The sequence below is a fragment of the Gossypium hirsutum genome, chromosome D10 (assembly GCF_007990345.1).
Source record: "Gossypium hirsutum isolate 1008001.06 chromosome D10, Gossypium_hirsutum_v2.1, whole genome shotgun sequence".
NCBI classification, from domain to species: Eukaryota; Viridiplantae; Streptophyta; class Magnoliopsida; order Malvales; family Malvaceae; genus Gossypium; species Gossypium hirsutum.
Genome location: NC_053446.1, coordinates 36,886,376 through 36,913,997, shown reverse-complemented (window position 1 = coordinate 36,913,997; position 27,622 = coordinate 36,886,376). Strand labels below are relative to the sequence as shown.

General features: G+C 37.0%; 1 non-coding gene and 1 pseudogene across 1 annotated transcript; one reads left to right on the top strand and one right to left on the bottom strand.

Annotated features, from left to right (window-relative positions):
* The first annotated feature begins 108 nt into the window (after positions 1–108).
* Positions 109–27,622, top strand: part of LOC107915469 (sugar transport protein 8-like) — a 73,081-nt pseudogene continuing 45,567 nt past the window's right edge.
* Positions 5,986–6,092, bottom strand: LOC121222818 (small nucleolar RNA R71). Its single transcript, XR_005920189.1, has one exon. It is a non-coding gene; the product is annotated as a small nucleolar RNA R71 (small nucleolar RNA).

The following is a 27,622-nucleotide window of genomic DNA, read 5'->3' as shown; positions in this document are numbered from 1 at the left end:
AATAAAAGAACAAATCATAGAATGGATGTTCCAACATCATTAAAGAAAGAAAAAAAAAGATCGAAAAGAAACAAGTAAGATCACGAAAATAGATTGGATGATCACTGGATGCAAAAAGTAGGACCAGTAATTCAAGAATTTGCGCGGCAAAACAATATTAGAGAACCAAACTACCAACCAAATTTGCATATATTCGGATCATTCAACACTAGCTTCGAGGAGACAAGGAATGAGGGAGGAGGCGAAGAAGAGGACAAGGATTCTGTGCAAGAATTTCAAAGGGATGAAGACAATTATGATACGACATTCCAGCTGCAATATTCTATACCAAAGGGCCCATCATATGAAGCCCATCTCGACATGTACCTTTGACGGGTGAGAGCTTTGACAAAGGATACGGCTTAGGAAAAGGAAAAAAACCAATAGAAGGGGGCACTCGCCTCGTTTTGATGATTTGAACGATGATTAAACTTAATTTTTCATTTTCATTCTCTAGGACTATATTAATTTGGAATAATCTTTAATTTTTATTTTTAAGAGTAGGATTAATAATAGATTTTTGTTTTCTTTTCATTGTTGTTTTAAAATTGTTTGCGTAGAAACCTCACATGAAGAAGCACAACAATTTTGAACTTCCGATGATCAAATGAGGAAGCACCCACCAATAGCTTATGGAACTACCACGATTAATCAGGTAACTTCTTTCCTTATGCGTTTAGCGCTACACATTGAATGCAATGTGTTTTCTAAAATGTAGGGGAGAAACATAGGAAATTTGTTTTAATTTTTACTCTTTTATTTGATTTTTATTGTCAATTGTGTGCTTGAGCTTATAGAAATACAAGTGATTGGTTTGGAGCATGTATATAGGTTGATCGTATTTACTATATAAATTTGATATTATATTAAATGATTTTAAATTTTTTATTATTAGACTACTAAGTTCTATATTTTACACTGTAAATAGGCATTGAGTAATTGAATCTACATATGATATAGGAAATAAAGGGGAACGAGCATGCTAGTATGAATGATAAATTGTTGAATTTGTGATTATTTGGTTGATTAAATTTTTGAATATTGAGATACCTAGGGATGACCTATGGCATTGTTTGGTATACACCCACAGCAAAAAAACTAACCCTATTTATTAATCCTTAGTACCTATATTTGATCCAGAAAGCACTTCTTGATAAACCTTCATACAAAATCCGAGCCAACATTGTTAATTTATATGTTCCCTTTTTCTTTGGTCCTGAATTGCATGACTATAAACATCTAGTCATTCATATTGAGGGTTAAGTAGATACATTACGGTGATATTTTTTACAAATAGAGTGAAATAGGAAAGATTAGTTTGATAAAGTAATTATAGGTTAGCCAATATGTACAAAAAATAAAAATTCAAAAAAAAGAAAAAACGAGTAGAAAAAGTTCTTGAAAGTAAAAGAATTTGTGAATAAGAAATGTATATAAAAAGAAGAAAGAAAAGTGACAAAGTCACCAAAAATAGAGAAGACTTGTTCATTAGTGCACACAAACTTATGAGCTAGCCATAGTTGTTGTATTATTCTGTGATTTCCTTTAGAGAAATAAGGAAGGTGAGAGAAGGAGAATTAAGGCTGTGAGTAGGTAAGTGTCACTAAGGAGGAAGAATAGGGAACAATACGATGAGCCAAACTATTTTTGTGCTTGAAACTATTTGATGCTGACTGTTATTGAATTCCATACCTATCCCTATGTGATCTAGGTATACTTATTTACAAATTGACATCATATATAATAATTGCATTTATGACTATTTGTATTCTACTAAGATAAACAAATTACCTGTATAACTTATTGATGGGTCCTTACATTAGAAACTCTTAATGCTTGTATGCTTTGAAATATACTGAACTTAGGAGTTTGATATCAAAAGTGGTAAGTCAACTTATATCATGCCGAGATTATTTGTGAATATGAAACGTTTAGTCATATGCTCCAAAGCTAATAGTTGTACTATATTTGCTCAAGGGTCGTCTTTTCATTTACTACTTTTGTTTGCATTTCTTGAGGACAAGAAATGACTTAAGTGTGGGGGAGTTTGATCTGCCGTAATTTAGTGCAACAGATTAAAATAGTTTTCACATTTGAGGAGCTTGAATACAAGCACTTTAGTTATATTTTAGTTAAGTTTTTATTACTTTATTTAAATGCAATAAAATGAATAATTTGAGTCTTTTATTGACCTTAGGGGCTGGATAAGGCCTAAGGGTGAACTAATATGCTTTGTGAGTGTGTAAGAGACCATTGAAGGTGTGCTAACTTAACACTGGTCGTTGTGTTGCAACACAAAGAGATGTATGCCGCAACATAGGGAGTAGAATAGAAGAATTTCAAGATTGCCTTCGGTGTCGCGACATAGCCTGAGGATGTCGGGGCACACTCCTGAAGAATCCTTGAAGAATGAGCATACTGCCTTTGATGTCATGATACACGGCCTGGTGTGTCGCGACATCAACTCTGTATTAGAAATAATCACAAACTAGGGGCATTTTGGTCTGCAAAACCAAATATTAAGCACGTGAGCGGCAGCTGACTTAGGGTTAAGGATGACGTCTACTCTAAGTCCAAAAATCGACTCATTTAAAACATGTTATGGATGTCTTTTCATATTGTATAGTTTTCTTCATAGTTTTAGTCTTTAGTTTTCCCTTTTCTTAGGCCTTAGGTTTATTTCTTGTTTTGTTATTTGCTTTCATTGGGAGATCTGATCTGTGGAACTCAATCAAACTTCGTGGATTTGACATTATCTTTAAATACAATTCAAGCTTCTCCTAAACCTTAATCTTTTGATTCGTTATTCATGTATATTTTATATATCAAGTTTATCATCTTTATGACATCAATGAGGAAGTTATTCTTTTATGGGGTACTAGTAAAGGGTGTATGGTTAAATTAACTATTTTTAGGGCTCTCTTAATGGATCAGCTGTTTGGGAGAGGAAGAACATAAATCTTAGGCTTGACGACCCTAGGAAGTCATTTAGGTAGGAATTAACCCAAAATTGGTATAGCCTATCCGCAAACATGTTAGCCTCGAACTAGTCTGGACTGTGAGGTTGAGAGATAAGTAGTTCTTACCAACTCGTCATTCTGGTGGAAGATCGAAAGATCCTACTAGGGTATCAACTAGTTGATTGAACAAGCAACCCGAAGATACAACTAATTAGGGTTCGCGAAGCAAGGTAATCACCCTTGCTCAGATCTTACTAAGTTTCCATAACAAATCTTTCAAGTTTTCTATTTATATTATTTTATTTATTTAGGTATTAAAAAACTATATTTATGTCTAATCGTAATATAATTTATTTAAAGTACTAATTAGAGTTATTTGTGTTTAGGTTAGGATTAATTTAGTGCTCACCTCCCTTGGGTACGATACTCGGAGTACTCACCTACTTCGTTTTAACTATATTACAACTTTACCCTTATACTCGTGGATACTTGCGTATACTCTAGACATTGGTACATTTGGAGGCGATCAGGTGCTGAGCCATGTGGTCCCATAACATGGTTGTGTGCCTAACTATAAACAAAAAAATATATAGGATTTTTCGTATGTAATTTATCACCTTTTTTTACTTAAATCTGTTGTTAAAACTAAGTAATTGTTTGATAAATTAGTGAAATATGTGAAAATATGAAATTAGGACATAAAAATTATTAAAATGTGATTTTATGCTTTATTACATAGTTTTCATGCAATAAATGACTTATTTTATATTAATTTGAATATATATATTTTTTAAGACATAAAGTGGGCCATGTAAGATTAAATTAAATAATAAAACATAAAATTATATTTAATAATTAATTTCAAAATATTTCATTAATTATTTTGGTTTTAATTAATTAATTAAATTGGATAAATTTTATTATTTGGTCCTCTAACTTGTTGATTTGTTCTGGATAGGTCTAATAGCTTTGCTGGATTGTAAAACTGCCCAAATTGGAGACCAAGTCAACCCAATGTTCGGCTACACATGGCTGTCCATTTAAACCATTATTTGGTTTAATTACACAAGGTCCGACCACAATTTGAGGAGATTTGAAGAGGTTAACATCTACTATTTTTAGCAAACTATCTCCCTCTCCTTTCCTACAAATAAAACCCTCCCATTCCTTCATTGTTCATCCCTCAATCATTCCTCATTCCTTCTCATCATTCATCATTCTCTCTTTTCTCCAAATTCTCTTAGCCTTTTTTCATTCCCAAGCCTAACATCATCTCTTCATAGAGATTTTAGCAATTAAGCCTCTTGAATAACCCTTGGTTGGCCACCTTGGAGAGCCATTAGCAAATGAGCAAAGCAAAGGAACGAAGGAGCCTCGTCAGTCAGATTCTTAGGTGACAGCCACTCTGAATTTGGTTTAATCTTCTTTTTCTTTAATTTAATATAAAGATGTTTGCTATTTGGTCTTTGTTCTTGTTTACAACGATGTTAGTTTAATTTTATTTATGCTAGGATGATTGCTTTGATTAAATAATATTTATTTGATTCATGCTTATAATGTTTGTGCCTCAATTGATCATGCTTTCAATTAAAATGAAGTCTGTATTTCGTTCATATGTGATTGAAATGCACCTGAATTAGCTGAGCGAACCTGACCAGACAACGGCTAATGGACACATAATTGAAATATGTATGCTCAATTTAGATCTTGACTCGATTAAATTGTAGGTTGCATAACAACTCTGACCAAGCTCTGTTATCTGCATAGTTTTTAGATTTGTGTCATTAAATTGTTTAAAACCTGACACGTCCATGTTACCTGATACGAATGTTAAGAAACCCTTAGTAAATAAGGATCAGTAAAATGTGTATTTACTAAGTAAAGGATTCCGAAAGAACCTAATGTGGTTTCCAAACTCATGAAAGATCAAGTTGCCATGGAACGTTTTTCCGGATGTTATTAAGCATGTTGATAATAAATTTAGTTTAATTAAAGTAATTTTCCTAGTTTATTTATGTTATAATTGTTGCAAATTGTGTTTAATTTTACTAAAATCTATTTCATTCATATAGTTGCATACTTAGGATAATTTGCATTAGGGATCATTGCATTTAGTTTAGTATATTTTAATCACCACTTCTCAACTATATTGTGTTTTTATTTACCAAATTGTTAATATAATTTTACAAATTTAGTGACTTAGCACAAATACAATCCCCATGGAGACGATAACTTGATACCTACTTATTACTTGATAACGACTGTGTACACTTGCACAAACCTACGCGTTACAAGTTTTTGGCACCGTTGCCAGGGATTGTCAACTGCGGCCGTAGTCATTTTTTTTCGTGAATTATTTAATTTCAATTTTATTTATTTCTAACATTACTAACTTATTCTTTTTACTTTTTGTAATTTTCTTTTTAGGTGTTTATGAACATATATCAAATTATCGATTTACTCCCTATAGACCCTGAAATTGAGCGATCTTTCAGACAAAAGAAGACATGAACGAACAACTGAAAGACAAGTCAAGATGGACCTTGGAAATTAGAATCAAAACCAAGGTAATGAAGCCGATCATGTACGAAATCCTATCTTCATTGCCGATGATAGGGATCGATGCATCAGACAATATGCTGTGCCACTTTTCAGTGAGTTAAACCCAGGAATTAGAAGGCCAGATATTGAGGCAACCCAGTTTGAATTGAAACCAGTGATGTTTCAAATGCTACAAACGGTGGGTCAATTTAGTGGTATGCCCACGGAAGATCCACATCTCCACATTCGATTCTTTATGGAGGTGAGTGATTCAATTAAGATAGCCCGTGTGACTGAAGACGTACTGAGGTTGAAGTTATTTTCGTACTCGTTGCAAGATCGAGCATAAGCATGGCTCAATTCATTGCCACCAAGTTCCATATCTACATGGCAAGAATTAGCAGAGAGATTTTTGGTTAAGTATTTCCCACCTAGCAAAAATGCTAAGTTAAGGAACGAGATCACAACTTTCCAATAATTGAATGACGAGTCTTTGTATGAGGCTTGGGAGTGATTCAACGACTTACTTCATAAGTGTCCTCATTATGGGATTCCTCATTGCATCCAGTTGGAGGCATTCTATAATGGTCTCAATGCACATACAAGATTGATGGTTGATGCTTTCACAAATGGTGTAATTTTGTCTAAGTCGTATAATGAGGCTTATGAGATCATCGAGAGGATCGCGAGTAATAACTATCAATGGCCAACAAATTGAGCAACTTCAGGAAGACGTGTAGCCAGGGTTCATGAAGTTGACGCCCTCACTTCATTATCTCCTCAAGGATTGTCTATTTCCTCTATGATAAAACAGTTAACCGCTAATAGTACTAATAATTCTGCAGCTCAGCCACCAAGTCCGTTTGAAGTAGTTTCCTATGTGTACTGTGGGGAAGGTCATTCTTTTGAGAATTGTCCATCAAATCTTGAGTCAGTGTACTATGTGGGGAACCAATATCAAAATAGGAGTGGACAAGGACCCCAGTCCAACTTCTACAATCCTTCATGGTGTAATCATCCTAAATTTTCTTGAAGCAACCAAGGAAATGGACCGAACAATAAGTTATTGCAGCAAAGACCCATCCTATCTCAAGGGTTTAATCAGCAAGCTCCAAAACCATCTCAAGCTGAGGCATCAAACAGTTTGGAGAACTTGTTGAAAGCGTACATGGCAAAGAATTACGCTTTGATCCAAAGCCAAGCTTGGAAAACCAAGGAACCTTACCGAGCAATACTAATAATCCAAAAAATTTGGGTAAATAACATATCAAGGCAGTGGCATTGCAAAGTGGTAAAATTCTAGAACCCCGATTGATTGATGTCGAAGATAAGCCTGTTGAGAAGAATCAACCAGCTGTTGAAGTTCCTGTAACACCCCGAACCCGAGACCGTCACCGGAGTCGAACACGAGGTGTTAACAGACAAAAAAAAAATTTCCCAGACCCTGCCAATCTGCGTACTAGTCGCTTTAAAAATCATATCTTGAGTTAAGAAACTTGGAATCCAGTTCCGTAAATTTTCTCTGAAACTAGACTCATATGCCCATCTACATATTTGTTTCTAGAATTTTTGGTTGGGCCAATTAGTACAGTTTATTAGTCAAAGTCTCCCATGTTACAGGGATCGACTACACTGACCTTTGCGCATTACGACTTGGATATCTCCCTGTACAGGGCTTCAATACTGATGCCGTTTGTTTCTACAGAATCTAGACTCAGAGAGGAATCTATACATATATGGCTTGACTCCTAATTGTCTCTGGTTAATTTGTAATGAATTTCTAAATTCGAAACAGGAAATCCAGAAACCGTTCTGGCCCTGTCTCACAAGAACCTGAATATCTCTTAACATACTGTCCGTATGATTGTTTCGTTACTTTCCTATGAAAATAGATTCATCAAGGTTCGTTTACATAATTTATTCACTATTTAATTCCATTCGTACTATTTTTAGTGATTTTCCAAATCTACATCACTGCTGCTGTCAGCATCTGCCTTTAAGGTAGACTTTACCTATTTGATAGTTTCCATGATTCAACTAGCCTTTTTTGCATAAATAGCACAATTTATGATAGTGATTAACCATTCCCATGGCCAATCCTTGTCAAGCATATCCACACCTCTCTATAACCATATCCATACCAAATGATTATAACATTATACTCAAACATATATAAGCCATTTTCGCATGGCTATCCAAAATTATACAAGTCCAAAGGGTCCATGACCCACAACAAACGGGTAGTCCTATACATGCCATTTCGAAGTTCAACCAAAATTGTACCAAAAAGGGGGAGGCTTTGATAGTGTGGGCGACTTCGACTTCAAAATCCCGAGTCCGATAGCTGGAGAACCAAAATCTATAAAACAGAGGATCAAAGAAACGGAGTAAGCAATTTATGCTTAGTAAGTTTTGAGCAAGGAATTCCAGCACAGCAAAAGTATAGCATTCATATAGCTAAACGGATAATTTCATATGCACAAATTTTCGATATCATACTTGCTTCACATTACCAACCCTTATGTACATACACAAAAGATCAACTTAGCCAAAGGCCGGTAGCTCGTTTATCAACTGAGCGAATACTTATTTGTAAAGGCTCAACTAAATTCAAGCACATACGAAACATACCTCAATGTTGGGATGTTTCTAGAGTATTTACTGAAATTTTTTACAGCAAGATCATTCATTCCCAAATCACGTACCTTCGAAATTTAACCGGATATAGCTACTCGTTCAAATGCCTTCGGGACATAGCCCGGTTATAGTAACTCGCACAATTGCCTTCGGGACTTAACCCGGATTTAGTAACTCGCACAAATGCCTTCGGGCTTAGCCCGAAATTAGTATCTCGCACAAATGCCTTCGGATCTTAGTCCGGATATGGTCACTTAGCACAAAGCCTTCGGGACTTAGCCCGGACATCATTCAAATAACCATGCACATTTAACAGTAAATCATGGCACATTCGTATTTCATTTTCGTTAACAAAACTCAAACACAAGACACTTATCATTCTTGCAATTTCGGCTCAATAGCCACACACAAACAGCATGATTTTGATTTGCTTAAAACATGATCTAATCAAATCATAATTTAAGCTCTTTTACTCAAGAACTTACCTCGGGTGTTGTCGAACGATTCCGATAGCTATTCGACCACTTTTTCCTTCCCTTTATCGGATTTAGTTCCCCTTTGCTCTTGAGCTTAATTAAACAAATAAATTGATTTAATCATTTGAGCATCGAAAAGAGGAACACAAGGCACTTAGCCCATATTTATACATTAGACATTAAAGTCACATATGTACGGAATCATGAATCAAACTCAACATTTTAGCTAATTTTTCCCCCTTGGCCGAATTTTCTAAGCCAAGACAAAAGCATCAATATGCTTGCCTCTAACCGAATACATGCAACACCAATCTCCTTCCTATGGCCGAATATACATGTCTATGTTGGGGCCGATTTCAACACTTAATACATTCTACAAGTATGGTCACTTGTATTGACTAAACACCCTTTTGTTTCAAGTTCAAAACTTGGCTAATACACACATATATACACTAGTAAAGCATCCTCTCCCTTTCCATCAATTTAACACATGCATTACTCATTAATATACAAAAATTATATTCGGCCTTACCACACAACTTGCTAGCCGATTCTTCTCCATCTAGCAACCAATGCACATATGTGCTCACTCAAAAATGCTAAAAAGAAGATTCAAGAATCATCAATCCACCATCACATGCATCATTAACAAGCTTCATATTTAGCATGCAATGGCATTAACACAAAATCTACCTAGGCTGAATATCATCCCCATGACATAGCAAAGATTTGAACCATGGGATAATTAGAACTCAAGCTAGCAACTAAAAACATGCATGAATCTCATGGCACAACCTCAAACATACCTTGATCTAGATACAAGTATGGCCAAACCTCCTCCTAATCCTCTTCCAAACCAAACATGAAGCAAGAACTCCTTCCTCCTTCCTTAGAATTTTCGGCCAAATGAAGATGAAAAAGGAAGAACAAAATTTTCTCTTTCTTTTCTTTAACTCACGGCAATGGGGGGGGGAAACAACCACACACTTTTTTTTTGTTTTCATCATATTCCCTTTCATTATTTTATGCCCATGCTCCTTATTTTATTTTTTTCCACCCATGATGCACCAACACAACATGTCTATGACATGTCTTGCCCATCACACTTGGTCTACCATGCTTGTCATGGCCGGCCACTACTAATTAGGGGGGAATTTGACATGCAAGTCCCCCTTTTTATTTCATGCACTAATAGGTCCTTATGCTTCGACCTATCACATTTCAAAAATGTCGCACATAAGTCCTATTGACTAAATTCACATGCAATCGACTAAATCGAAGCTTGAAATTTTCACACATTCATAATTACATATTCTAGACAATAAATATCACATTCAAACATTTCGGTGACTCGGTTTAGCGGTCCCGAAACCACTTCCCGACTAGGGTCAATTTTGGGCTGTCACAACTCTCCCCACTTAAGAAATTTTCGTCCCCGAAAATCTTACCGGTAAATAGGTTTGGGTATCGTTCTTTCATCGAGCTCTCGGTTTCCCAAGTAGCTTCCTCGATCCCGTGTTTGAGCCATAACACCTTAACTAACGGAACCCTTTTGTTTCGCAACTCTTTCACTTCACGAACTAGGATACGAATCGGTTCTTCTTCATAACTCAAGTCAGATTGAATTTCAACTTCTGAGGGATTAATCACATGTGACGGATCGGATCTATAACGTCGAAGCATCGAAACATGAAAGACATCGTGAATCTTTTCAAGTTTAGGGGGCAAAATCAATCTATACGCAACCGGACCAACTCGTTCGGAGATTTCGTACGGCCCAATGAATCTCGGGCTCAACTTGCCCTTACGGCCAAATCTGAGTACCTTTTTCCAAGGCGAAACTTTAAGAAACATTTATCTCCCACCTGATATTTAATGTCTTTTCGTTTCAAATCCGCATACGATTTTTGACGATCTGTGGCTGCTTTCAGACTTTCACGGATTACCTTTACTTTCTGTTCGGCATCCTTAATCAAATCAACTCCGAAAATTTTACTTTCACCGAGCTCGGTCCAAAACAATGGTGTACGGCATTTACGACCGTACAAAGCCTCGTAAGGTGCCATCTTAATACTTGATTGAAAACTATTGTTGTAAGCGAATTCAATCAAAGGTAAATACCGTTCCCATGAACTACTGAACTCGAGGATGCAACATCTCAACATATCCTCAAGTATCTGAATTATCCGCTCAGATTGACCATCGGTTTGGGGGTGAAAAGCAGTGCTAAAATGCAGCTTGGTACCCAAAGCTTCTTGCAATTTCCTCCAAAATCGTGAGGTGAATCTCGGATCTCTATCCGACACGACAGAAATAGGTATCCCGTGTAATCTCACAATCTGAGAAAGATACAATTCGGCTAGTTTATCCAATGAAAAATCCGTACGTACGGGGATAAAGTGAGCCGACTTAGTCAGTCTATCAACAACAACCCAAATCGCATCCTTCTTACTTGCTGACAATGGCAGTCCGGACACAAAGTCCATTGTGACTCGATCCCATTTCCACTCGGGTATCATGATCGGCTGAAGTAATCCTGAAGGCACTTGATGTTCTGTTTTCACTTGTTGACATATTAAACATCTCGAAACAAAGTCGGAGATGTCTCGTTTCATACCATGCCACCAAAACCAACGTTTCAAGTCGTTGTACATTTTCGTACTCCCCGGGTGAATTGACATTCGGCTACAATGGGCTTCGTTCAGAATCATCGAAATGAGTTCCGAATTCCTTGGAACGCACAAACGACTTCTGAACCTCAAACAATCATCATCATCAATTTGAAACTCCGATTCCTTGTTCGGAAGACACTCAGCCCGTTTTGCAACCAATTCATCATCAACTTTCTGGGCTTCACGAATTTGATGAATCAATAATGGTTTGGCTTTTAATTCAGCTACTAACACATTGTCGGGTAGAATAGACAAGTGCACATTCATCGCTCGTAAAGCAAACAGTGATTTTCGGCTTAAGGCGTCAGCAACCACATTAGCCTTTCCGGCTCAAGCCAACGTCTTTGTCGTAGATTTAAGTCTCTTTGAGTCATCAAATATTTGAGACTTTTTGTGATCCGAAAATACATGGCACTTTTCACCAAATAAGTAATGTCGCCATATTTTTAAAGCAAATACGATGGCAGCTAGTTCAAGATCATGGGTCGGATAATTTTTCTCATGTGGCTTTAATTGTCTCGATGCATAGGCCACCACTCGACCTTCTTGCATCAATACGCAACCCAACCCAAGTAGGGATGCGTCACTATAAATGACAAACTCTTTGCCTGATTCGGGTTGCACTAAAATTGGAGCTTCAGTCAAATAAGTTTTCAGTTGATCGAAACTTTTCTGACATTTCTCCGTCCATTCGAACTTAACATCCTTTTGAAGTAGCTTCGTCATTGGTGTGGCTATCATCGAGAAACCTTTGACAAATCGTCGGTAATAACCGGCGAGCCCCAGGAAGCTCCGAACTTCGATAATATTTCTTGGAGGTTTCCAGTTAAGTATGGCTGAAATTTTGTTCGGGTCAACTCGAATACCCGATGCGGATACCACGTGACCCAAGAAGCTAACCTCTCTTAACCAGAACTCACACTTACTGAACTTAGCATATAACTGCTTATCCCGCAAAATTTGCAACACTAGTCTCAGGTGCTCAGCATGTTCGGTCTCATCTCTTGAATAGACCAAGATGTCATCAATGAACACAACTACGAACCGATCCAAATATGGTCTGAAGATCCGATTCATCAAATCCATAAATACCGCAGGGGCATTAGTGAGCCCAAACAGCATCACTAAGAATTCGTAGTGACCATATCTCGTTCTGAAGGCAGTTTTGGGTATGTCCGAATCTCGAATTTGCAACTGATAATAGCCCGATCTCAAATCTATTTTTGAGAACACTGAGGCTCCCTTCAGTTGGTCGAACAAATCATCGATACGCGGTAACGGATATTTGTTCTTTATCGTCACTTTATTCAGTTGACGATAGTTAATGCACAACCTCATGGTTCCGTCCTTCTTTTTCACGAACAATACTGGTGCACCCCAAGGTGAGAAACTTGGTCGAGCAAAACCTCTATCCGTCAATTCTTGCAACTGAGCTTTCAACTCTTTTAACTCGGTTGGTGCCATACGATACGGAGCCATCGAAATCGGCGTAGTCCCAGGTACAAGCTCAATACCAAACTCTATCTCCCTAACAGGTGGTAAACCCGGTAATTCTTCAAGAAAAACATCCGGGTATTCACAAACCACCGGCACAAATTCGGGTTTCTTTTTCTAATTCTTTGTCATCAAGTACATACGCAAGGTATGCTTCGCACCCTTTTCTTACATATTTCTGGGCCAACATTGAGGATATTACAGCTGGCAACCCATCCAAGTCCGTAGACTCAACTCGGATTACTTCATTATTTGCGCACCTCAATTCAATAGTCTTGCTTTTGCAATTCACAACCGCATCATGCACGGTCAACCAATCCAACCCGAGAATAACATCAAATTCATTAAATGGCAAAAGCATCAAGTCCGCCGGAAAACAGGAACCTCGAATTACTAGGGGACATTTCTTACACACTTTGTCGACAAGCACGTAACGACCCAAGGGATTTGACACCCGAATTACGAACTCAGTAGACTCAATAGGTAAAGTCTTACTGGATGCTAAGGTTTCACATATGTAAGAATGAGTAGAACCGGGGTCAATCAAAGCAATTACATTAGTATCAAAGAGAGTAAAAGTACCGATAATAACATCAGGCGAAGAAACATCCTCGCGGGCACGTATAGCATAAGCTCTAGCAGGCGCACGAGCCTCGGATCTGGTCGTAGCATCTCTAGATCCTCTCTGACCACCACCAGCATTGCCCGTATTTCCAGATGGTCTACCTCGAGCAGTGGTAGCACCCGGTTTCCCACTCTGATTTACATTCTGTTCAGACAACCTCGGGCAATCTTTAATGAAGTGGTCAACTGATCCGCACTTGTAACAGGAGCGGTCAGGGAATCTACAACTCCCCGAATGCCATTTACCGCAATATCGACATTTCGTTCTGTCTCGACGTTCATTCCCAACACTGGCGAACGAAGTGCCTCGTGTACCCACAGGGGGTCGATCACGATCTCGTCTAAAAAGGCCCGAAGTGCCTCTCGACCAGCCCACATCATCTCGAAATTTCTTCGATGCCTGTTGAAGAGACTTTCCCGAAGATCTTTTACGAAACTCTCCAGTTCCCACATCAACTTTTTGTTTTTCTTTTCTAAGCTCTTCGGCTTTACAAGCTTGCTCGACAAGTACTACGAACTCTCGTATTTCAAGAATGCCAACGAACATTTTTATATCTTCATTCAGCCCATCCTCGAAGCGTCTACACATGATAGCCCCGGATGAAACACATTCCCGAGCGTATCTACTAAGTCTAACAAATTTTCGCTCGTAATCAGTAACTGACATAGAACCTTGCTTAGGCTCAAGAAATTCCTTCCGTTTTTGATCAACAAATCTCTGACTGATATACTTTTTCCGAAACTCAGTTTGGAAAAACTCCCAAGTTACTTGCTCTTGGGGCACAACAGAAGTCAGAGTACTCCACCAATAGTAGGCAGAATCGCGTAGCAAGGAGATAGTACACTTTAGGCATTCATCGGGTGTACAAGATAGCTCATCGAGTACCCGGATAGTGTTGTCCAACCAAAATTCAGCTTGCTCGGCATCATCGCTGTCCGTAGCTTTAAATTCAGTAGCCCTATGTTTTCGGATTCTGTCAACTGGGGGCTTATTTGACCTTATTTGGTCAGTTTCCGGAGGTATTGTAGGTGTGGGGGTGGTATTTGCCGGGAATGGAGGTTGTGGAACAGCCGTATTAGTTCGAATGTATTGGTTGAACCAATCATTTAACACGCTATAGAAAGCTTGTCTAGCTTCATCATTCGGGTTACTAGCATTAGGTTGAGAGTCCGCCGGCGCTGTCCCTTGTGCGGGAGCAGGCGCTACACTCTCAAGATCATCAGCTACCACTCGGTCGGGATCGGGATCCATTACTATAAATAAACACATTTGCAAATGTCAGAAATCACCACACTATCAAATAATCACATAAAATGGCATGTATAGCTAGACCCAACGCATTACGGTAGTCCTAGAATCGACTAAACCTGGCTCTGATACCAATCAAATGTAACACCCCGAACCCGAGACCGTTACCGGAGTCGAACACGAGGTGTTAACAGACTTAAAAAAAAAATTCCCAGACACTGCCAATCTGCGTACTAGTCGCTTTAAAAATCATATCTTGAGTTTAGAAACTCGGAATCCAGTTCCGTAAAATTTCCCTGAAATAAGACTCATACGCCCATCTACATATTTGTTTCTAGAATTTTTAGTTGAGCCAAATAGTACAGTTTATTAGTCAAAGTCTCCCATGTTATAGGGATCGACTACACTGACCTTTTCGCATTACGAATTGGATATCTCCCTGTACAGGGCTTCAATACTGATGCCGTTTGATTATATAGAATCTAGACTCAGAGAGGAATCTATACATATATGGCTTGACTCCTAATTGTCTCTGGTTAATTTGTAATGAATTTCCAAAGTCAGAACAGGAAATCCAGAAACCGTTCTGGCCCTGTCTCACAAGAACCTGAATATCTCTTAACATACTGTCCGTATGATTGTTTCATTACTTTGCTATAAAAATAGATTCATCAAGGTTCGTTTACATAATTTATTCACTATTTAATTCCATTTGTACTATTTTTAGTGATTTTCCAAATCTACATCACTGCTGCTGTCAGCATCTGCCTTTAAGGTAGACTTTACCTATTTCATAGTTTCCATGATTCAACTAGCCCTTTTTGCATAAATAGCACAATTTATGATAGTGATTAACCATTCCTATGGCCAATCCTTGTCAAGCATATCCACACCTCTCAATAACCATATCCATACCAAATGATTATAACATTATACTCAAACATATATAAGCCATTTTCGCATGGCTATCCAAAATTATACAAGTCCAAAGGGTCCATGACCCACAACAAACGGGTAGTCCTATACATGCCATTTCGAAGTTCAACCAAAATTGTACCAAAAAGGGGGGGCTTTGATAGTGTGGGCGACTTCGACTTCAAAATCCCGAGTCTGATAGCTGGAGAACCAAAATCTATAAAACAGAGGATCAAAGAAACGGAGTAAGCAATTTATGCTTAGTAAGTTTTGAGCAAGGAATTCCAGCACAGCAAAAGTATAGCATTCATATAGCTAAACGGATAATTTCATATGCACAAATTTTCGATATCATACTTGCTTCACATTACCAACCCTTATGTACATACACAAAAGATCAACTTAGCCAAAGGCCGGTAACTCGTTTATCAACTGAGCGAATACTTATTTGTAAGGGCTCAACTAAATTCAAGCACATACGAAACATACCTCAATGTTGGGATGTTTCTAGAGTATTTACTGAAATTTTTTACAGCAAGATCATTCATTCCCAAATCACGTACCTTCAGAATTTAACCGGATATAGCTACTCGTTCAAATGCCTTCGGGACATAGCCCGGTTATAGTAACTCGCACAATTGCCTTCGGGACTTAACCCGGATTTAGTAACTCACACAAATGCCTTCGGGCTTAGCCCGGAATTAGTATCTCGCACAAATGCCTTCGGATCTTAGTCCGGATATGGTCACTTAGCACAAAGCCTTCGGGACTTAGCCCGGACATCATTCAAATAACCATGCACATTTAACAGTAAATCATGGCACATTCGTATTTCATTTTCGTTAACAAAACTCAAACACAAGACACTTATCATTCTTGCAATTTCGGCTCAATAGCCACACACAAACAGCATGATTTTGATTTGCTTAAAACATGATCTAATCAAATCATAATTTAAGCTCTTTTACTCAAGAACTTACCTCTGGTGTTGTCGAACGATTCCGATAGCTATTCGACCACTTTTTCCTTCCCTTTATCGGATTTAGTTCCCCTTTGCTCTTGAGCTTAATTAAACAAATAAATTGATTTAATCATTTGAGCATCGAAAAGAGGAACACAAGGCACTTAGCCCATATTTATACATTAGACATTAAAGTCACATATGTACGGAATCATGAATCAAACTCAACATTTTAGCTAATTTTTCCCCCTTGGCCGAATTTTCTAAGCCAAGACAAAAGCATCAATATGCTTGCCTCTAACCGAATACATGCAACACCAATCTCCTTCCTATAGCCGAATATGCATGTCTATGTTGGGGCCGATTTCAAAACTTAATACATTCTACAAGTATGGTCACTTGTATTGACTAAACACCCTTTTGTTTCAAGTTCAAAACTTGGCTAATACACACATATATACACTAGTAAAGCATCCTCTCCCTTTCCATCAATTTAACACATGCATTACTCATTAATATACAAAAATTATATTCGGCCTTAGCACACAACTTGCTAGCCGATTCTTCTCCATCTAGCAACCAATGCACATATGTGCTCACTCAAAAATGCTAAAAAGAAGATTCAAGAATCATCAATCCACCATCACATGCATCATTAACAAGCTTCATATTTAGCATGCAATGGCATTAACACAAAATCTACCTAGGCCGAATATCATCCCCATGACATAGCAAAGATTTGAACCATGGGATAATTAGAACTCAAGCTAGCAACTAAAAACATGCATGAATCTCATGGCACAACCTCAAACATACCTTGATCTAGATACAAGTATGGCCAAACCTCCTCCTAATCCTCTTCCAAACCAAACATGAAGCAAGAACTCCTTCCTCCTTCCTTAGAATTTTCGGCCAAATGAAGATGAAAAAGGATGAACAAAATTTTCTCTTTTCTTTTCTTTAACTCACGGCAATGGGGGGGAAACAACCACACACTTTTTTTTTGTTTTCATCATATTCCCTTTCATTATTTTATGCCCATGCTCCTTATTTTATTTTTTTCCACCCATGATGCACCAACACAACATGTCTATGACATGTCTTGCCCATCACACTTGGTCTACCATGCTTGTCATGGCCGGCCACTACTAATTAGGGGGGAATTTGACATGCAAGTCCCCCCTTTTTATTTCATGCACTAATAGGTCCTTATGCTTCGACCTATCACATTTCAAAAATGTCGCACGTAAGTCCTATTGACTAAATTCACATGCAATCGATTAAATCGAAGCTTGAAATTTTCACACATTCATAATTACATATTCTAGACAATAAATATCACATTCAAACATTTCAGTGACTCGGTTTAGCGGTCCCGAAACCACTTCCCGACTAGGGTCAATTTTGGGCTGTCACAGTTCCTACACCAAAAGAATCAGAATCTGCAAAGTCTGACAAGGTAAACCCTAACTTAGTGAGTTCAGATATTTTAACATCTTCTTTGGATGCAGATTTACCTAATCAGAAAAGTTGTTCTGTTCAACCGAAAGTTCCATCACCTCCATATTCGCAAAGATTACAGCAAAACAAGCAGAAACATAGGGTGAAATTCAAGAAGTTTTTGGATGTTCTAAAGTAGTTACACATCAATATTATGTTGGTGGAGGCTTTAGAACAAATGTTGAATTATGTGAAGTTTATGAAGGTGATAGAGGGTTGCGCGCAGACCAAGATCGAGTTGTCAAGTCACGAGAAACTCCTACGAAGGCTCTAAATGAATCAGATCTGAAAACAAAACAACAATTAAGATTAAATTAATCAAACTGAAATCAAATCCCCAAAAACAACTAAGAACAGCCAAGAAACAAAGAACTTAAGAATAAATGGTTTTCGGAATGCAAGAACGCAAAAATCGATCTCCAAGATTGATTCCCCAACCAGCCGAATCTTTTAAAGGACACCAAAACCCAAAAACAAATCAAAACATCAGATTGGTAATGGAATTTAAAAGTTGTTACGGCAAGAAGGAAAGAAAGAAATCGATGGAATAAAACAATTCGGGAAGTGAACAAAGATTGCGATTCTGCCCAATTGAACTCCCAAGATGGTTTCCCCCAAATTACAGCAATCGAATGCACCTAAGAAGATTAAAGATGAATCGACAAGAACCCTAGAAATTGAGGATTTTTAGGCCGACTATGTGCTGCCAATAAGAGGAGAATTAACCGAATCTTTAAGATTGAAAGAGGCTAAAAAAACAAGAAGAGCAATTAAATCAATAACGATAATCGGCACAAACAGAAACTAAAAGAAAATTGATCAGCAAGAAAACAAATTAAAAGTCCTAAGAAGCCTTGAAATCCCGAAAGATTTCACAACTCCCTTCAATCGGCTCTAATCTCCCCTCCAAAGAATATCAATGGCAAGAAGAAGGCTGAAGATGGCTCCCACAATCAAAAGATTGTTAAAACAACTTCTAAAGAAAACTCAAGAGAGAATTCTTGGAGAAAAACTCAAAGAGAATTCTGCACTCAACAAATCTGAAATTTTGATATATTTCTAAGTAGTGAGTACAAGGGGTGGCCGACCATCCTTTAAATAGGCCTTAAACTAATCCTAATCTCATTAGGAAACTTAAAAATTAAACCTAATTAATAAAAATAATAAAGGAAATTCAGCCATGCACTTAAATGGACTGTTTTGGGCCGAATTTAACATGTAATATTCCTATAGCCTAAAAATTAAATTAACAATTAAAATGTTTACAAATTGGGCCCTTTGACAATTTGGCCTAATTTTCAACTAAGTATGTGTGGATTTCTTGATTGGGCTTGGTATCTTCTTATTGGGCCCCGCCTTCAAGAATTTGGGCTTGTGATCCATCTCTTACCGAAATTGGGTCGTTGATGCTTGTAACGAAGATCCAATACGTTTTGGTTGCAAGATTCGGTTTCTTGGACCAAGATTTCCAAGATTTGAAATCTTGATTTTCTTGATTCTTGAAATCGCTCCAAACAGCAAAATTGGGCCAATATTCAGTTTCTTGATTTTCTCGTTCATCGTGTACGCATCTAAGGCCTTGCTAACAAACTCCTGAATGGTCCCATTTAGTTTGGAACGCATTTTTCGGGCCTTTGATCTCGTTATTGGGCCTTGTGGTAATTTGAGCCCATCACATTCTTGAACTTGAGTTGGGCCTTTATGACTCGTATCAGAAGGATATACAGTCCAAGAAGAAACGACTGAGTGAGCATGAGACTGTTGCCTTGATAAAGGAGTGCAGTGCATTCTTGCAGAACAAATTGCCACCGAAATTGAATGACATAGGAAGCTTTACTATACCCTGTAACATTAGTGAATCTTACTGTGGTAAAGCTTGGTGTGACTTAGTTGTGAGTATCAACTTGATGCCTAAGTCTATTTTCAAGATGTTAGGGATAGGTGAAGTAAGACCTACAACTGTGACACTTCAGCTAGTAGATTGATCTTTAGCATACCTCAAAGGAAAGATCGAGGATTTTTTGGTAAGAGTCGATAAATTTATTTTTCCTACTGATTTCATTGTATTAGATTTTGAAGCAGACAAGGAAGTGTTGATCATCCTTGAGAGACCTTTCTTAGCCACAGGAAGAACGTTAATTGATGTGCAGAAAGGAGAACTCACCATGCGAGTTCAAAATGATCAGGTAACCTTTAACATTCTTAAAGCGATGAAATTTCCCGAACCAACAGAGGAGTGTTCAGTTATGGAAGAGATAGAAGCCTTGGTTTCTATAGAAAGCAATTTTAAAGAAGATCCATTAGAGAAAGCCTTAGATCTTGACCTTTGGAGGATGAAGAAGGTGAAGAAAACATGGCTTTGATGGAAGCCAATCCAAGAAATTTTATTCAATCCACATGGTTTGAACCGTTGGAGTTGGAAGTCAGAGAATTTGTGCAACCCAAGTTGTCAATTGAAGAACCACCTAAACTTGAACTCAAATTACTTCCTTCCCATTTGAAATACATTTATTGAGGTGATTGTTCTACTTTGCCTATGATCATTTCAGTAGAACTGACGAAAGATCAAGAGGAGCAACTAATTGTTGTTCTAAAGAAATTTAAGAAAGCAATTGGTTGGACCATAGTTGATATTCGAGGTACAAACCCTTCTTTTTGCATGCATAAATTCATTTTAGAAGAAGGTGAAGAGCTCAAATTGATGGGAAAAGGAGGCTCAATCCTATTATGAAAGAAGTTATGAGAAAGGAAGTGATCAAATGGTTAGATGCAGGAATCATCTATCCTATTTCAGATAGTTCGTGGGTAAGTCTGGTGCAGTGTGTGTCGAAGAAAGGTGGAATCACGATTGTTGAAAATGAGCTTAACTAGTTAATTCCAACAAGAACTATTACTGATTGGAGAATCTGTAATGATTATAGAAAGTTGAACAAAGCCACTCGGAAAGACTATTTTCCGTTGCCTTTTATGGATCAGATGTTAGATCGACTGGCAGGTAATGAATTCTATTGTTTTTAGATTGCTATTCAGGATATAACCAAATAGTTGTAGCCCCGGAGGACCAATATAAAACAACCTTTACTTGTCCATACAATATGTTTGCTTTTAGGTGAATGCCTTTTGGTTTATGCAATGCACCAGCAACTTTTCAACGATGCATGATGGCAATATTTACTAATACGGTTGAAAATTTTGTTGAGGTTTTCATGGATGATTGTTTTTTGGTAACACTTATGATATCTGTTTGAGTAATTTGACTAAGGTACTGAAGAGATTCGAAGAGACGAATCTTGTCCTTAATTGGGAAAAATGTCATTTTATGGTCAAGAAAGGGATTGTCTTAGGTCATAAAATCTCAAAAAAAGGAATTGAAAGGTGGACGTAATTGAAAGATTATCAGCCCCAATGAATGTGAAAGGAATTAGAGGTTTCTTAGGCCATGTCGATTTTTATTGAAGGTTTATCAAAGATTTCTCAAAAATTTCTAAACTGTTGTGTTTGTTGATAGAGAAAGATACAGTGTTTGATTTTAACAAAGCATGTTTGGAAGCTTTTGAAGAGCTAACGAAACGATTAATCTTAGCCCCAATAATCGTTACACATGATTGAAACTCACCTTTTGAGTTGATGTGCGATGCAAGTGACTATGCCGTTGGAGCTGTGATGGGTCAAAGAAGAAATAAAGTGTTTCACCCTATTTACTATGCAAGTAGAACTTTGACTGGAGCATAACGCAATTATACGGTAACCCAAAAGGAACTCTTCGCTATAGTTTTTGCTTTTGACAAATTCTGCTCATATCTTATAGGTACAAAAGTTACAGTATTTACTAACCATGCAACCATTAAATACTTGTGCACGAAGAAAGATGCAAAACCAAGGCCAATTCGTTGGATACTTTTACTCCAAGAATTTGACCTTGAGATCCGAGACAGAAAATGTGTCAAAAATCAAATAGTTGATCATCTGTCAAGGTTGGAGCAAGATGAGGTAACTTAGTCATGTGTGCCTATGAACGAGAATTTCTCAGATGAACACTTATTTATGGTAAATCAAATTCATGAAATACCCTGGTTTGTTGATTTTGCCAATTATCTTGCATGTGGAATAATTCCTCGAGAAATGACATACCAACAAAGGAAAAAATTCCTTCATGATAGTCGGTATTACCTTTGGAAGAATCCGTTTTTGTTTAAGCAATGTGCAAATAATATAATCTAAAAGTGTGTAGCTGAAAGCGAGATTGCTAAAATCTTGTATCATTGCCATTCATCTCCAAGTGGGGGACACTTTGGTGGTTCACATACTGCAGCAAATATTTTGCAAGCAGGTTTCTTTTGGCCTACACTATTTAAAGATACTTATGCTTATGTGAAGAACTGTGATAAATGCCAAAGGACTGGAAATATATCAAGGAGGAATGAGATGCCCTTGACAAACATTTTAGAGATTGAATTGTTCGATGTATGGGGCATTGAGTTCTTAGGCCTGTTTCTTTCTTCGTATGAGAACAAATACACCTTAGTTGCTATGGACTATGTATTCAAGTGGGTTGAAGCTGAAGCATACCCTACAAATGATGCTAAGGTAGTCATGCGATTCCTACATAAGCATGTGTTTACACGATTTGGGACACCAAGAGTTATTATTAGTGATGAAGGTTCTCACTTTTTAAACAAATGGCTTAAGTGGTTGCTTGACAAATACGATGTGAAGCACAAGATGTCTACTACCTATCACCCCCGGTCTAATGGGAAAGTTAAAAGAGTCAATCGCAAAATCAAAGGTATCGTTGAAAAGGTAGTACACCCTAGCAGAAAAGATTGGTCTTAAAGGCTCGATGATACATTATGGGCCTATCGAACAACATTTAAGACTCTGTTAACAATGACTCCTTATCGGTTAGTATTTGGAAAGGCATGTCATTTGCCATTATAGTTGGAGAATAAAGCTCACTGGCTTTGAAGCAGTTAAACTTTGATCTTAAGCACGCTGGTGAGAGAAGGATGTTACAACATGATGAGTTGGAAGAGCTGAGGTTGTTTTCCTATGAGAATGCCAAAATGTGTAAAGAAAGATCAAAGAGATGGTATGATAGTCATATACAACCTCGCGAGTTTAAAGAGGGTCAGAAGGTTTTGTTGTTTAATTCAAGGTTGAAGTTATTTCCTGGGAAGCTTAAATCCCAATGGAAAGGACCTTATACCATCTACCGAGTTTATCCTTATGCAGCTATTGAATTATACAACAATTATGGAGGTATATTTAAAGTTAATGGTCAACGTCTCAAACATTACTAGGATGGTGAAGTGGAGGGAGTTGAATCCTCGCTAAAATTAACAGACCTTTAATTTTTCATGAACTCATTTTGTAAATAAATAATTAGAACTTATTTTCTTAACTTATTACAATTAAGTAATTCTATCTAAGGAGATTGGAACTTAAGCGGGACTGCTGTGATCCCTCTAACCTTTCCTGGGAAATAATTTAATGTAATTTGTTAAGAGGAAATTTGCTAATTAAGACTTAATTTTTTTAAAATTTCATTTGTTCTGTTTAAATTTCAAATTTTTATGTTAATAAAGGGGGTCAAAGTTGGCCTAAGTACTAATCAGTTTTTTTAGTAAAATATAGTCTGAGTTTGAGGCCCAAGACAGCAAAAAGGAGGGAAAAATTCATGCCTTGCTGTCATACCCATTGCTTGCCGCCCAAATAACCCTAATGTAGCTAATTTTTTGCTATATGTTGCCCTAATTTTTCTGATATAAACCTCTTTTCATTCTATTAATCTTCATATCCCTCAAAGCAATTTGCTTACACCCTAAAAATCCCTAAATCTTCCTTTTGTACCATCAACCTCAAATCTTGAAAGAAACCCTAATTCTCTTCCCTTTTTGCCAAAATTCCCTTTTGCCGTCGCAAGATTTTTGCCGTAGCAAGTTCTACCCACTTTGCCGATTTTTCTTTTCTCTCTTGTGCAGAAACTTTGTCCAAATTTTGGGAAAAGATACCATGCCTCGCAAAAGAACCATACCTTCAAAGACTACTCCTAAAAACCCAATTTTGATCTATGAAGAAGTGAAAGAGAGATTTTATTCAATCTTCAAGCATCAACCTATGATTTCGGAAAAAGGTTTTGACTTGAATAGTAATGATTTGATGGTTGTTCCTATACCAATTAGAAAGAAAATCAATGCTCTCAAGTGGAAATGATTTTGTGATGCTCATTCACTTCTCGATGATGAACTACTTCGAAAATTCTATGCTAGTTTGATTATGCAAGATGCTATTTAAGTCATCATTCGAAAGAAAAAGGTACCTCTTACTTCTAAGTCCATCAATGATTTGTTTAATTTACCTAATGTTGAAGAAGATGAGTACTACCCTATGATGAACAATATCAATTGGGATTTTCTTCAACAATTTCTCGATGTTGTGACAAATCGAGGATCCCAATGGATTATAAGAAAGTATGGGAGCCATTCTTGTCGAAGAGAATACTTAAATGAGTAGCAAAGGTATGGTTTTATTTTGTTCGCTATAGTTTTATGCCTATCTCACATAGTTCCACCATCTCCATGGAATGAATGCTTTTGTTATATGCAATTTTGACAGAAAAGTCCATTAATGTTAAGAAAATTATCCTCAAGGAGATTCACAATTGTGCTAAACAAAAGGCAGAAAGTGTTTATTTCCCATCATTAATCACTTCACTTTGCTTAAAGGCCTGTGTTAAAACACTAGCAAATCTGAATGGGTGATATGTTCAAGGATGCATTATGAATTATGATCTTGAAAGATTAGTAGAGAGGGTGCATGAACTGAATCAAGGCGAGCAAGAAGAGCCAACTGAGCCGGATACAGAGGAGTCAACTGATGGAACTGAAACTGAAGCTAATTCAGTCACAGACACTAAAGAGGAACAATGTAATAAGGAAATGAACATTCCTGAACCAAGGATTGAGCCAAAAGAAGAACCAGTTAAGCTAAGTGATGAACCTGAATATACAACTTCCATGCCGACTTCTGCAAGTACTTTAAGGAAATCAGAGTTGTCAATTTTGATGGATATGTACAAGTTCATGCACAATCAACAACAAACTTACTAGAAATGTGAAAAAATTAGAGATGACTCAATTCGAAATACTTTTAAGAATATCTCTAATACTTTTATTCCTGAGTTCCTAGATGCTATCTTTGAGACATGGACAGAAGATACTGATGATGCAAGCAGAAATGGAGCTAAAGAAGACAAGAGGAATAAGTCAGAAAAATAAAAAGGGGATTCTTGTCTTGTTATTTATTTAATTATTTTTAGGTTTTTAGGAATTTATTTTTTTTGTAATTAGAATTTAATTTCTACAGAATAAAACATAGCAAGCATGAACAAACTTAACACTTCTTTAGAAAGAGTAAGACTAAGTGATGTGGTAATGGGAATGAACATGTCTAGGATTGGGTTATTAGGGAAGACTTGGTATTTAAGCAGTCTTAATGACTTACCTCTCTTTCTTTACAACCTTACCTGGTGTTCAGTTTTCATTCATTACTTTGTTTGTGCAATGAGGAAATTGCTTCTTTTTAAAGGGGGTAAGGCAAATAAATTGCTCAAACAATTTTAAAATTTTTTCAAGCATGCTTCAATTATTTCTTTCATAAGTATGTTTTAATAAATGAATGTTTAGAGGTATTTTTTTTGTTACTGAGATAGTTTGTATGCAAGTATGAATGATGATTTTATCTAAGTGAAACTATGTTATCATGAAGAATGGAATGCTTGTATGGTCTTAGCTTTAGTAATGTTTACCATGAAAACTTAGTTTCTTTTGAGATTAGACATGCATGAAGGTTTATATCTTTAGAATTGACTTAGTAACTTTCTTGAGGCGAAATCCTAGGGGACATAAAAATCTAAAATGATATAGGCACTATTTCTTTGGACCGTTTAAGCTTTTTTAAGCCAACCCTATGATATTAGACCCTTGAAACTGTAATTTTGAGCTTAAAGGCCTGTTTTTGCAATGAACCTACATTATAAGCCAGTTACCATCTTTTTAAAATTATCCTAATTTTGTGCACCTATCTTAACTAAATTTGTCTTGGAAATCAACATTTGAGGAAATTTTCATAAAGATGTATGTGCTCTTGCTTAAAAAAAAAGAGCAAAGAAAAGTTCGCTTAGTCTTCAAAAGGGAAAAATATATGAGCTTGAGTACAAAATAAGCTTGGGGGTGTTCCAAAGGTTCACTTAAAGAAAAAGGTTGTATTACAAGAAAACCAAGACAAAGTTAAAGGTTAAGACTTTTAAAACCGAAATGTCCCATCTCTTAAAATCCCTACCTTTAACTGAGCCCCATTACAACCTTATAAAAGACTTATTGATTTGTTGATTATGTCACCTACATTAGTGGAGAGGAAGTCCTAAGTTCAACATCTGAAGATCATAAATAAACCTTGTGATTGTTTGCTTGATTGATAGGAATTTATGTTGAATGAAGAATGTTATCTATGGCTGGGACATACATGCAAACTATGATTCATGTTGGCATATTTTGAAGCTTAGATAATCTTAAGGAATGTTTGCATATGAAATACTTGTTAATAAAAAAGATCGATAAGCGTGAAGTTATTAATGCATGATTATGGGACAAAGATTGATGCTGCTTACACAATTAGCAATTTTGCCTTAGGAAGACCTTTTGTTGTACATGTAACACCCCAAATTTTGGGCCTAGTAGAAATAGGTTTTGTGCAAGGGAACAGTTAGGAAGTACACAAAATACTTAGTTATGCAAGGAAGTGACATAAATGAATGTCTACTTCAGTGGTTAAGCAATTTAGGAGTGTTCGGAAGTGTCTGAGAAGTAAGTTGTTCAAGCCTTGGCTTATGCAAAATTTTTATTTTAAGTGAATAAAATCCTTGGATCTAGGTAGTAGGTTTTTCAATTATTGTGGTTAAAATATGATACAAAAATAGCTTGTGGTCTAGTGGTAAGGTGGCGTGTTCTGTAACTGTGAGGTTTGAGGTTCAAGTCCTGGGTTGCGCAATGGAGTTTTATTTTGTTGGTTGAGCTATGCAGGTATTGGAGTTGGATTGAAATACTGCTCAATAGAGTTTGAATTGGTCATAGAGAGAATTGAGGAGGGATATTTTAAGAGATTTGATGAGAGAATATTGGGATTTGGGGAGGTTGTTGTTGTGCAGAGATATACATCATCTCATTTGTTCCTTGTTTTGGATGGGAGATCGGCGAGGTTTTCAAGGTTTTCGTAGCTTTCTCCAACCTGCATTGCTTCCATTCCTAACTGGTGGTGGTCAAGGTTGATTGGCACATTGCTTGGGAATCAAATATGCGATGATCATTGAGTTTTGGAATAAGAATGTCCGGAACGAAGGGAATCTGCAAATCGCATCAAGTGTGTAACCACCCCATTGTAACTGTAGAACGAAAAAAGCTGAAAAGCCCCCATAGGGTAAATTGACTGAAATACCCCCATAGGGTAAATTAACTGAAATACCCCCATAGGGTAAAATGAGCAAAATACCCCCATAG